Source organism: Triticum aestivum, chromosome 6B (genome assembly GCF_018294505.1).
Source record: "Triticum aestivum cultivar Chinese Spring chromosome 6B, IWGSC CS RefSeq v2.1, whole genome shotgun sequence".
In the NCBI taxonomy this organism is placed as follows: domain Eukaryota; kingdom Viridiplantae; phylum Streptophyta; class Magnoliopsida; order Poales; family Poaceae; genus Triticum; species Triticum aestivum.
In genome coordinates, this window is record NC_057810.1 from 316,510,499 (window position 1) to 316,524,608 (window position 14,110).

The following is a 14,110-nucleotide window of genomic DNA, read 5'->3' on the forward strand; positions in this document are numbered from 1 at the left end:
GTCTTTCCTTCCAAAAATAACTTCTCCAGTTGATTTCGTTCCATTTTGACTTCGTCTGATATTCCTTTTCCTCGAAACACTGAAATAGGCATAAAACAACAAATCTGGGCTGGGCCTCCGGTTAATAGGTTAGTCCCACAAATAATATAAAAGTGGATAATAAAGCCCAATATTGCCCAAAACAGTAGATAAAGTAGCATGGATCAATCAAAAATTATAGATACGTTGGAGACGTATCATTGGGCTGTTTTCACAGAGTTATCAAATACGGCCTATTAACAACCCATTATGGTCCACAAATAGTATGACCCAGGATTGGCAAAATGATTATACGCCCCATAAAAGGCCCATGGATCCTATGGCCCGTAGAAGACCAATGGATCCTGCGGCCCGTAGAAGGCCCATCGATCGTACGGCCCGTAGAAAGTCCATGGATCCTACGGCCCATAGAAGGCCCATGGATCCTACGGCCTGTAGAAGGCCCATGGATCCTACGGCCCGTATAGAAACCAATGGATCTTACGGCTTGTAGAAGGCCCATGGATCATACGGCCCGCAGGAGGCCCATGGTTACAACAGTTCGTGTTGGGGAACGTTGCAGAAAATTAAAATTTTTCCTATGGTTTCACCAAGATCCATCTATGAGTTCATCTAAGCAACGAGTCAAGGGAGAGAGTTTGCATCTACATACCATTTGTAGATCGCGTGCGGAAGCTTGCAAGGTGATGATGGAGTCGTACTCGACGTGATTCGAATCACCGATGACCAAGTGCTGAACGGACAGCACCTCCGCGTTCAACACACGTACGGGACGGGAGACGTCTCCTCCTTCTTGATCCAGCAAGGGGGAAGGAGAGGTTGAGGAAGACAGATCCACCGGCAGCACGACGGCGTGGTGATGGTGGAGAAGCAGTACTCCGACAGGGCTTCGCCAAGCACACAACGGAGGAGGAGAGGTGTTGGGGAGGGGAGGGCTGCGCCTTGGAGGGTGGTCCGGCTGCCCTCCCCTCACCCCTCTATTTATAGGGAGAAGGGAGAAGGGGGCCGGCCCCTCTAGAACCCATCTAGAGGGGGGCGGCGGCCAAGGGGAGAGGGGGAGAGGGTGGCTTGCCCCCCAAGCCAAGGGGGGCGCCCCCTCTAGGGTTCCCCCCTCAACCCTAGGCGCAAGGGCCCAAGGGAGGGGGTGCGCCCAGCCCACCAGGGGCTGGCTCCCTGCCCCACGCAGCCCATGTGGCCCCCCGGGAGGGTGGCCCCTCCCGGTGGACCCCCGGAACCCTTCCGGTGGCCCCGGTACAATACCGGTATGACCCCGAAACTTCCCGGTGCCCGTTTGACAACTTCCCATATATAAATCTTTACCTCCGGACCCTTCCGGAGCTCCTCGTGACGTCCGGGATCCCATCCGGGACTCCGAACAACATTCGGTAGTCACATACTAGTCTTCCTAATAACCCTAGCGTCACCGAACCTTAAGTGTGTAGACCCTACGGGTTCGGGAGACATGCAGACATGACCGAGACGCTCTCAGGTCAATAACCAACAGCGGGATCTGGATACCCATGATGGCTCCCACATGCTCCTCGATGTTGTCATCGGATGAACCACGATGTCGAGGATTCGATCAAACCCTGTATACAATTCCCTTTGTCAATCGGTACGTTACTTGCCCGAGACTCGATCGTCGGTATCCCAATACCTTGTTCAGTCTCGTTACCGGCAAGTCACTTTACTCGTACCGTAATGCATGATCCCGTGTCCAACACCTTGGTCACATTGAGCTCATTATGATGATGCATTACCGAGTGGGCCCAGAGATACCTCTCCGTCATACGGAGTGACAAATCCCAGTCTCGATCCGTGTCAACCCAACAGATACTTTCGGAGATACCTGTAATGCACCTTTATAGTCACCCAGTTACGTTGTGACGTTTGATACACCCAAGGCACTCTTACGGTATCCGGGAGTTACACGATCTCATGGTCGAAGGAAGAGATACTTGACATTGGCAAAGCTCTAGCAAAACGAACTACACGATCTTTTATGCTATGCTTAGGATTGGGTCTTGTCCATCACATCATTCTCCTAATGATGTGATCCCGTTATCAACGACATCCAATGTCCATAGTCAGGAAACCATGACTATCTGTTGATCACAACGAGCTAGTCAACTAGAGGCTCACCAGGGACATATTGTGGTCTAAGTATTCACACGTGTATTACGATTTCCGGATAATACAGTTATAGCATGAATAAAAGACATTTATCATGAACATTGAAATATAATAATACTTTTATTATTGCCTCTAGGGCATATTTCCAACAGTCTCCCACTTGCACTAGAGTCACCAATCTAGTTACATTGTGATGAATCGAACACCCATAGAGTTCTGGTGTTGATCATGTTTTGCACGCGAGAGAGGTTTAGTCAGCGGATCTGCGACATTCAGATCCGTGTGCACTTTGCAAATCTCTATGTCTCCATCTTGAACATTTTCACGGATGGAGTTGAAACGACGCTTGATGTGCCTGGTCTTCTTGTGAAACCTGGGCTCCTTGGCGAGGGCAATAGCTCCAGTGTTGTCACAGAAGAGTTTGATCGGCCCCGACGCATTGGGTATGACTCCTAGGTCGGTGATGAACTCCTTCACCCAAATCGCTTCATGCGCTGCCTCCGAGGCTGCCATGTACTCCGCTTCACACGTAGATCCCGCCACGACGCTCTGCTTGCAGCTGCACCAGCTTACTGCTCCACCATTCAACATATACACGTATCCGGTTTGTGACTTAGAGTCATCCAGATCTGAGTCGAAGCTAGCGTCGACGTAACCCTTTACGACGAGCTCTTCGTCTCCTCCATAAACGAGAAACATGTCCTTCGTCCTTTTCAGGTACTTCAGGATATTCTTGACCGCTGTCCAGTGTTCCTTGCCGGGATTACTTTGGTATCTTGCTACCAAACTTACGGCAAGGTTTACATCGGGTCTGGTACACAGCATGGCATACATAATAGATCCTATGGCTGAAGCATAGGGGATGACACTCATCTCTTCTTTATCTTTTGCCGTGGTCGGTGACTGAGCCGAGCTCAGTCTCACACCTTGTAACATAGGCAAGAACCCCTTCTTGGACTGATCCATTTTGAACCTCTTCAAAATCTTATCAAGGTATGTGCTTTGTGAAAGACCTATGAGGCGTCTCGATCTATCTCTATAGATCTTGATGCCTAATATGTAAGCAGCTTCTCCAAGGTCCTTCATTGAAAAACACTTATTCAAGTAGGCCTTAATGCTGTCCAGAAATTCTATATTATTTCCCATCAAGAGTATGTCATCTACATATAATATGAGAAATGCTACAGAGCTCCCACTCACTTTCTTGTAAACGCAGGCTTCTCCATAAGTCTGCATAAACCCAAACGCTTTGATCATCTCATCAAAGCGAATGTTCCAACTCCGAGATGCTTGCACCAGTCCATAAATGGATCGCTGGAGCTTGCATACTTTGTTAGCGTTCCGAGGATCGACAAAACCTTCCGGCTGCATCATATACAGCTCTTCCTTAAGATGTCCGTTAAGGAATGCCGTTTTGACGTCCATCTGCCATATCTCATAATCATAGTATGCGGCAATTGCTAACATGATTCGGACGGACTTCAGCTTTGCTACGGGAGAGAAAGTCTCGTCGTAGTCAACCCCTTGAACTTGTCGATAACCCTTAGCGACAAGTCGAGCCTTATAAATGGTTACATTACCATCCGCGTCCGTCTTCTTCTTAAAAATCCATTTGTTTTCTATCGCTCGCCGATCATCGGGCAAGTCTGTCAAAGTCCATACTTTGTTTTCATACATGGATTCTATCTCGGATTTCATGGCTTCAAGCCATTTGTTGGAATCCGGGCCCGCCATCGCTTCTTCATAGTTCGAAGGTTCATTGTTGTCTAACAACATGATTTCCAGGACAGGGTTGCCGTACCACTCTGGTGCGGAACGTGTCCTTGTGGACCTACGAAGTTCAGTAGTAACTTGATCCGAAGTACCTTGATCATCATCATTGTTTTCCTCTTCAGTTGGTGTGGGCATCACATGAACGGTTTCCTGCGCTGCGCCACTTTCCCGCTCAAGAGGTAGTACTTCATCGAGTTCTACTTTCCTCCCACTTACTTCTTTCGAGAGAAACTCTTTTTCCAGAAAGCATCCGTTCTTGGCAACAAAGATCTTGCCTTCGGATCTTAAGTAGAAGGTATACCCGACAGTTTCCTTAGGGTATCCTATGAATACGCATTTTTCCGACTTGGGTTCGAGCTTTTCAGGTTGAAGTTTCTTGACATAAGCACCGCATCCCCAAACTTTTAGAAACGACAGCTTAGGTTTCTTCCCAAACCATAATTCATACGGTGTCGTCTCAACGGATTTAGACGGTGCCCTATTTAAAGTGAATGTAGCTGTCTCTAGAGCGTATCCCCAAAATGATAGCGGTAAATCAGTAAGAGACATCATAGACCGCACCATATCCAATAGAGTGCGATTACGACGTTCGGACACACCGTTTCGCTGAGGTGTTCCAGGCGGCGTGAGTTGTGAAACGATTCCACATTTCCTTAAGTGTGTGCCAAATTCGTGACTTAAATATTCTCCTCCACGATCTGATCGTAGGCACTTTATCTTTCGGTCACGTTGATTCTCCACCTCATTCTGAAATTCCTTGAACTTTTCAAAGGTCTCAGACTTGTGTTTCATTAAGTAGACATACCCATATCTACTTAAGTCATCAGTGAGAGTGAGAACATAACGATATCCTCCGCGAGCCTCAACGCTCATTGGACCGCACACATCGGTATGTATGATTTCCAATAAGTTGGTTGCTCGCTCCATTGTTCCGGAGAACGGAGTCTTGGTCATCTTGCCCATGAGGCATGGTTCGCATGTGTCAAACGATTCATAATCAAGAGACTCTAAAAGTCCATCGGCATGGAGCTTCTTCATGCGCTTGACACCAATGTGACCAAGGCGGCAGTGCCATAAGTATGTGGGACTATCGTTATCAACTTTACATCTTTTGGCATCTACACTATGAACATGTGTAATATTACGCTCGAGATTCATTAAGAATAAACCATTGACCATCAGAGCATGACCATAAAACATATCTCTCATATAAATCGAACAACCATTATTCTCAGACTTAAATGAGTAGCCATCTCGTATTAAACGAGATCCAGATACAATGTTCATGCTCAAACTTGGCACTAAATAACAATTATTAAGGTTCAAAACTAATCCCGTAGGTAAATGTAGAGTCAGCGTGCCGACGGCGATCACATCGACTCTGGAACCATTCCCGACGCGCATTGTCACCTCGTCCTTCGCCAGTCTCCGTTTATTCCGCAGCTCCTGCTATGAGTTACAAATATGAGCAACGGCACCGGTATCAAATACCCAGGAGTTACTACGAGTACTGGTAAGGTACACATCAATTACATGTATATCAAATATACCTTTGGTTTTGCCGGCCTTCTTATCTGCTAAGTATTTGGGGCAGTTCCGCTTCCAGTGACCCTTCCCCTTGCAATAAAAGCACTCAGTCTCAGGCTTGGGTCCATTCTTTGACTTCTTCCCGGTAACTGGCTTACCAGGCGCGGCAACCTCCTTGCCGTCCTTCTTGAAGTTCTTCTTACCCTTGCCCTTCTTGAACTTAGTGGTCTTATTGACCATCAACACTTGATGTTCTTTCTTGATTTCAGCCTCTGCTGACTTCAGCATCGAGAACACTTCAGGAATGGTCTTTTCCATCCCCTGCATGTTGTAGTTCATCACAAAGCTCTTGTAGCTTGGTGGGAGCGACTGGAGGATTCTGTCAATGACCGCCTCATCTGGGAGGTTAATGTTCAGCTGGGTCATACGGTTGTGCAACCCAGACATCTTCAGGATGTGCTCACTGACAGAACTGTTTTCCTCCATCTTACAACTGTAGAACTTGTCGGAGACATCATATCTCTCGACCCGGGCATGAGCTTGGAAAACTAGTTTCAGCTCTTCGAACATCTCATATGCTCCGTGATGCTCAAAACGCTTTTGGAGCCCCGGTTCTAAGCTGTAAAGCATGCCGCACTGAACGAGGGAGTAATCATCAGCGCGAGTTTGCCAAGCATTCATAATGTCTTGGTTCTCTGGGACGGGAGCGTCACCTAGCGGTCCTTCTAGGACATATTGTTTCCTGGCAGCTATGAGGATGATCCTCAGGTTCCGGACCCAGTCCGTATAGTTGCTGCCATCATCTTTCAGCTTGGTTTTCTCTAGGAACGCGTTGAAGTTCATGTTGACATGAGCGTTGGCCATTTGATCTACAAGACATATTTGCAAAGGTTTTAGACTAAGTTCATGATAATTAAGTTCTATCAAATTATGAACTCCCACTCAGATTAGACATCCCTTTAGTCATCTAAGTGTTACACGATCCGAGTCGACTAGGCCGTGTCCGATCATCACGTGAGACGGACTAGTCATCGTCGGTGAACATTCTCATGTTGATCGTATCTTCCATACGACTCGTGTTCGACCTTTCGGTCTCCGTGTTCCGAGGCCATGTCTGCACATGTTAGGCTCGTCAAGTTAACCCTAAGTGTTTTCGCTGTGTAAAACTGTCTTACACCCGTTGTATGTGAACGTAAGAATCCATCACACCCGATCATCACGTGGTGCTTAGAAGCGACGAACTGTAGCAACGGTGCACAGTTAGGGGAGAACACTTCTTGAAATTTTTGTAAGGGATCATCTTATTTACTACCGTCGTCCTAAGTAAACAAGATGCATAAACATAATAAACATCACATGCAATTATATAGTTGTGACATGATATGGCCAATATCATATAGCTCCATTGATCTTCATCTTCGGGGCTCCATGATCATCTTGTCACCGGCTTGACACCATGATCTCCATCATCATGATCTCCATCATCGTGTCTTCATGAAGTTGTCACGCCAACGACTACTTCTACTTCTATGACTAACGTTTAGCAATAAAGTAAAGTAGTTTACATGGCGTTATTCAATGACACGCAGGTCATACAAAAATAAAGACAACTCCTATGGCTCCTGCCGGTTGTCATACTCATCGACATGCAAGTCGTGAATCCTATTACAAAGAACATGATCTCATACATCACAATTCATCATTCATCACAACTTCTGGCCATATCACATCACATGATCAATCGCTGCAAAAACAAGTTAGACGTCCTCTAATTGTTGTTGCATCTTTTACGTGGCTGCAATTGGGTTCTAGCAAGAACGTTTTCTTACCTACGAATCACCACAACGTGATTTTGTCAACTTCTATTTACCCTTCATAAGGGCCCTGTTCATCGATTCCGCTCCAACTAAAGTGGGAGAGACAGACACCCGCCAGCCACCTTATGCAACTAGTGCATGTCAGTCGGGGGAACCGGTCTCACGTAAGCGTACGTGTAAGGTTGGTCCGGGCCGCTTCATCCCACAATACCGCCGAAGCAAGAAAAGACTAGTAGAGGCAAGTAAGATGACAAAATCCACGCCCACAACAAAATTGTGTTCTACTCGTGCAAAGAGAACTACGCATAGACCTAGCTCATGATGCCACTGTTGGGGAACGTTGCAGAAAATTAAAATTTTTCCTACGGTTTCACCAAGATCCATCTTTGAGTTCATCTAAGCAACGAGTCAAGGGAGAGAGTTTGCATCTACATACCACTTGTAAATCGCGTGCGGAAGCTTGCAAGGTGATGATGGAGTCGTACTCGACGTGATTCGAATCACCGATGACCAAGTGCTGAACGGACAACACCTCCGCGTTCAACACACGTACGGGATGGGAGACGTCTCCTCCTTCTTGATCCAGCAAGGGGGAAGGAGAGGTTGAGGAAGACAGCTCCACCGGAAGCACGACGGCGTGGTGATGGTGGAGAAGCAGTACTCCGACAGGGCTTCGCCAAGCACACAACGGAGGAGGAGAGGTGTTGGGGAGGGGAGGGCTGCGCCTTGGAGGGTGGTCCAGCTGCCCTCCCCTCACCCCTCTATTTATAGGGAGAAGGGAGAAGGGGGCCGGCCCCTCTAGAACCCATCTAGAGGGGGGCGGCGGCCAAGGGGAGAGGGGGAGAGGGTGGCTTGCCCCCCAAGCCAAGGGGGGCGCCCCCTCTAGGGTTCCCCCCTCAACCCTAGGCGCAAGGGCCCAAGGGAGGGGGTGCACCCAGCCCACAAGGGGCTGGCTCCCTGCCCCACGCAGCCCATGTGGCCCCCCTGGAGGGATGGCCCCTCCCGGTGGACCCCCGAAACCCTTCCGGTGGCCCCGGTACACTACCGGTATGACCCCGAAACTTCCCGTTGCCCGTTTGACAACTTCCCATATATAAATCTTTACCTCCGGACCCTTCCGGAGCTCCTCGTGACGTCTGGGATCCCATCCGGGACTCCGAACAACATTCGGTAGTCACATACTAGTCTTCCTAATAACCCTAGCGTCACCGAACCTTAAGTGTGTAGACCCTACGGGTTCGGGAGACATGCAGACATGACCGAGACGCTCTCAGGTCAATAACCAACAGCGGGATCTGGATACCCATGATGGCTCCCACATGCTCCTCGATGTTGTCATCGGATGGACCACGATGTCGAGGATTCGATCAAACCCTGTATACAATTCCCTTTGTCAATCGGTACGTTACTTGCCCGAGACTCGATCGTCGGTATCCCAATACCTTGTTCAGTCTCGTTACCGGCAAGTCACTTTACTCGTACCGTAATGCATGATCCCGTGTCCAACACCTTGGTCACATTGAGCTCATTATGATGATGCATTACCGAGTGGGCCCAGAGATACCTCTCCGTCATACGGAGTGACAAACCCCAGTCTCGATCCGTGTCAACCCAACAGATACTTTCGGAGATACCTGTAATGCACCTTTATAGTCACCCAGTTACATTGTGATGTTTGATACACCCAAGGCACTCTTACGGTATCCGGGAGTTACACGATCTCATGGTCGAAGGAAGAGATACTTGACATTGGCAAAGCTCTAGCAAAACGAACTACACGATCTTTTATGCTATGCTTAGGATTGGGTCTTGTCCATCACATCATTCTCCTAATGATGTGATCCCATTATCAACGACATCCAATGTCCATAGTCAGGAAACCATGACTATCTGTTGATCACAACAAGCTAGTCAACTAGAGGCTCACCAGGGACATATTGTGGTCTAAGTATTCACACGTGTATTACGATTTCCGGATAATACAGTTATAGCATGAATAAAAGACATTTATCATGAACATTGAAATATAATAATACTTTTATTATTGCCTCTAGGGCATATTTCCAACAGTTCGTGTGTTGCCATGATTATTGTGGCCTAGTTACCAAAAATAGGTTATTGTGGCCACTAGAAAAACACGGAAAAAGAACTGCAGTGACTACAAGCAAACAACTAAACAAGACAATAAGTAAATAAATAAGCAGGCAACTAACGCTAGCCTATTACCGCTATTACACATATTACATCCACTTGGCATCAAAGTTCACCACCAGTGCAAATATAGGGAGCAAAGCAGCATATTACATACCCTGGCCGTCAAAATTGGCCACCAGTGCAAATAAAATGGCAGCAAAACAAGAGCATAATTGAAACAACTTCAAAAGAGCTCAAGAAACATTATCCTAGGTATTCACCATGCTGGCAATAAGCTTAGCAAGCTTATTAGCTTTGTCCTGTTTGGCAATAAAATCCTCCAACGTTTGCTGTTGCACCAGAAAGTATGCATCTAAATGCTCCAGGGACTTCCGCAGTCCTCCCGCTTCTTGTCGTAGCACAGCTGATCGATGTCTTTCAGCTTGTAGTTGAGACTCAAGAAACCGAATTGATTCAGACAGTGAGTTTGAATAGCTTGTGCAAGCGGTAGTGGCCAGTAACTCGAACACTAAACCAAGACAGGACTTTGGGGTTGTCTCACTATCTTCAAGATAGTCTTCCTTAGCTGTTTTATCAGCTTTGTTGGAGACCAACAAGGATGTCTCACTATCCTGAACCTTATCTACATTACTTCCTTTACCATTGCTTAATAAGGCACTCTTCCCCAATATTCTGTCAGCATTCTAAAAGAAGAAACAAGCAGACACATAACAGGTTTAGCATGTACTACTATATGAAACTCATTTCGATGAACGAGTTCATTAGTAAGGTGGACTGGATTAAACTACCAAGTCTTCTATTGCTAAGTACTAGTACATAATAAAAGCATCAAACAAACATATATGTATGTCCTATGGTCATTGCATTGTCTTGCCAAATTAAAATAGAGACATAGTTCAAATCATATCAGTTCAAGACAAAGCAGTAGTGAAAGAATACAAAGCGTTTGAAACTACACGACACAACAAGATTTCAGATGGGTACCACGGGTCTACATGTACAACAACACCATTCGCTCTATTGTGATGCTAGTAATGTGCATGATATGAGAAGTCAACTGTATACACAATTGAAATTGAAATCAACGGAGCTATTGTTAAGAGCAAACCTGTTAAAGAAACATGCATGAACATACCTGTTGTGCCATTGGAGTTTTGATTGGATCCTTCAATTTAAAATAAGTTTGTATGAGTAAATACAGTGATACAAGAGCAAAGCAGTATGCACGATAGCAATGGAATCTTAAATTTGAACAGTTGTTCTTTAGGTTTAGGCACTTGTTCCACATGAACAGAGTACAGTAAGACGCAAGAATATAGTACTTAAAATAGAAAATGAGCTCATAGACCTTACCACATTCTTGGTTCGGGACCAGTACAGAACAAGGCGTTCCCAGTCATCGTCCAATAAATGTGTCTCAGGAGAACGTAAGGGAATTTGATGAGTTTCTTTGCCGGTGAAGTATGTTTTCTTCAGGTAATTCTGATACTGCCACCAAGCATTCTTGAAGATAGCAGAGGTATTAGCACAGGTTACCTCATCCCGAGTTTCCAAATCGGTCCTTCTCTATAGAGAAAAATTGGAAAATTTGCTGTATTATAACCATCATGGAGGTAGTATGTATGGGACAAAGCAAAGTAATTGCCATGAATAACATTACTTACACATAACTCCTGGACAAACACCTGCAACTGGCATTTGTGTTCATCTTCAGTATAAATTTTCCAAGATGGGAAGATACGCACATAGGATGTAACAACATCAAATGCAATAGATGCTAAACTAAGACTAGCTGGTTGTGCTTCCTCCACAGGAATAGGCATACTAACTGGTGGAGTTGGGGTTCGTCGTGGTAGTAATGGCCCTTTGGGCACTGGAGCTGCCTTACTAACTGCTCTTGTTTGGGAGCTCTACGGTGGAGATGGTGCTGTGTCAACAGGAACTGGGTTACTATCTGCTGGGATTGGGGTTAGACTGGGTGAAGCTGGTTCCCTGTCCATCGCAGCAGGGGTACAATCTGTGAGAGTTTGGGTTATGTGTGGTAGGGCTGGTTCTCGTGCATGTACAACCGGGGTGCTATCTCCACCAAGAACTAGCACTGTTTTATTTGAAGACCGTGTTTTTACTCTGCTAGATACTGGCGTCACCCGCTCCAATTCAAATGGTTGATAAACAGGAAACATAGTTGAATGTACAGACATTGTATAAGAGACAGATGCAATAGATAGTGTGGAAAAAAGAGGGCATGAAATAGTTGACATGCATATTGTTTAACTAAAATGGATAGCATGACATAATTTCACATATATGATGTCTATCTAAACTGGATAGAATAGCATACCATAATTCAAAGATACGATGAATAACTAAACAGGATCACATGGCATAACTCACCTACATGTTATCTAAGTAATCAGGATCGCATGATTTAATTCACGTATGTGATTTATATGCTAAACAGAGGGCATTCAATATGATGTCTGAACTAAGAACATGGTGTTGAATACTGTGTATATGATGTCTAAACTATGCAATGCAAGACACCATATGCATGATATGAGCAGTATAACCGTGCCAAGTTAGAGCATACACCTCGGTGGGGGAATAGGATTGGTCATCTGTCTCTGAATCCATCTCTGAGGAGCTATCGGGACCCAACAAGAGATCTGCTTTGACAAGTAGCACTGTCTTCTCTGAAGGCCTTGTTTTCACTCCAGATTTTTCCATCTCCCACCCATATGGCTGATTCACAGGAAGAGTATGCAGTTTAATGTACAAACATTGTCGATAGATGGAAATGTAATGAAGAAAAGGACGAGCAAGATATCATTCAAATATATGATGCCTGGTTAAACAGGATGGCATTGCACATTTCACATATATTATGGCTGGCTAAAAGACATGAGACTGCATAATTCCGATATATGATATAGAAACTAAACAGGTGGCATTACAGAACATATCTAAACTAAGCAGATGACATATATGATGTAAAAAGTAGGCACTACAAGGCAACATATGCATGATATGACTAACATCATCATGCCAAGGTAGAGCAAACACCTTGGGGGGTAAATAGGAGTGGTCAGCTGCATTGGAATCCGCCTCAGAACATATATCTTCCTCTGGATTACAATCTAGAGAGGGGGGAGGGTTTGCCATTGAACCCACCATGGAGCGATGTCTGCATGACATTGTATTGCCGCGCAAAACTATCCTCTTTTTCTCTACATGTTCAGCATGACTGTGTACAATATCAGACATGCATACAAAAAAATATGGTGAGATTATGTAAGGAGAGCATGGAGAAATTTAGAGTGATGGTAAGAACCAGCGGATGGATCCAAAAATAATGATAGCATGCTGGTAATTGCTTTAATTTAATAAAAAAGACAGATGATGATTGCTTTACTATTTGTTTTCCACCCAAGATGAACAACATAGGCATACCCTAGGTGAACCAGATATTAGACAGAGATACTATTCGTTGCTGCCTCAATATGTGCCCCACAACTAATTTAGAACTCAAGTTTGAACATTAGTTTGGACCTGACTTGGAGTCTAAGAGGTGAACAAGACGATAAAGTAGCAGGTAATTTTAAGCAATGCATAACATAAGCAGAAACAAAAGAGTGCGACCTCTCTTGTGAACTCGTGTACTCCTCAGGTTCATCTGCTGAGTCGATGATGGTGATGCCGTTGCGGTGGGTGCCGGCGGCAGGGAAGGAGATCTGAGGCGGCGAAAGACGGTCAGGAGTCGTGATGTCTGGTTTGGTAGATGCTTTTGTCGATGGAGCAACTTAGGTGAGGTGGACGACGTCGCGGCAGGAGCAGGACAAACCACACAAAGTTCCCTTCGACACCTACGTGTAACTGAAGTAATTCTGTAAGGGCTCATTGGCTTGTATGATTCTAAAAACGCAGGGATAGTAAAAACACCAGAATAGGATAGGAATGCACATGGTAAACAGAGCATTTGTAAACACAGGATCTCGGTCAACTTGGGTGTTTGGTTCACAGGAATTGGAAGAGCAGAGGAATGCAAAGAAACATGGCCAAAATAAAGTGAAACCATATGAAAGCGTGTATAGTTAGAATGTTATTCTGCCACTAATGCACTTGGTCTTGTTTTCATGCATAGGATTTTGAAATGTAGGTCCAGGTGGATGTTTTTCTCCATTCCTTTCAACAAAATGCATGAATAATTGAATAGTAGAGTGCCATAGGAAAATTCCCTATTGCTATGTTTTTCCGTTGAACCAAAATAGCCCTAATGGATCGACATGAATGTAGAGTAATAAGTGATGCAACCAGTGTACAACCTCTTTGCCGTAGCCGTGTCGACCTCAGCATCATTGGGTTGGTCGCTGAAGAAGTTGAGGCAGAGGTGAATGTCGGAGGTGTGGAGGAAGATCTGAGGAATCTGTAGACGGCGTCCAGGGCACTGCTTTGTTGTGATGGATCGTTCCATCGTTGGAGCAGCTCCGGTGAGCCATAAGACGTCAAGGCTGAAGCAGCACAAGACAGACATCGTTAATCTCAAGTGAGATTCTAATAGCATCTCCAATAGATGATGTAAAATATATGTAAAATTTACATCACCAAAAACCACCTGACTACAATGGATGAGGTAAAAACTGTTGACTTTGAACTTAACTGTGAAACTG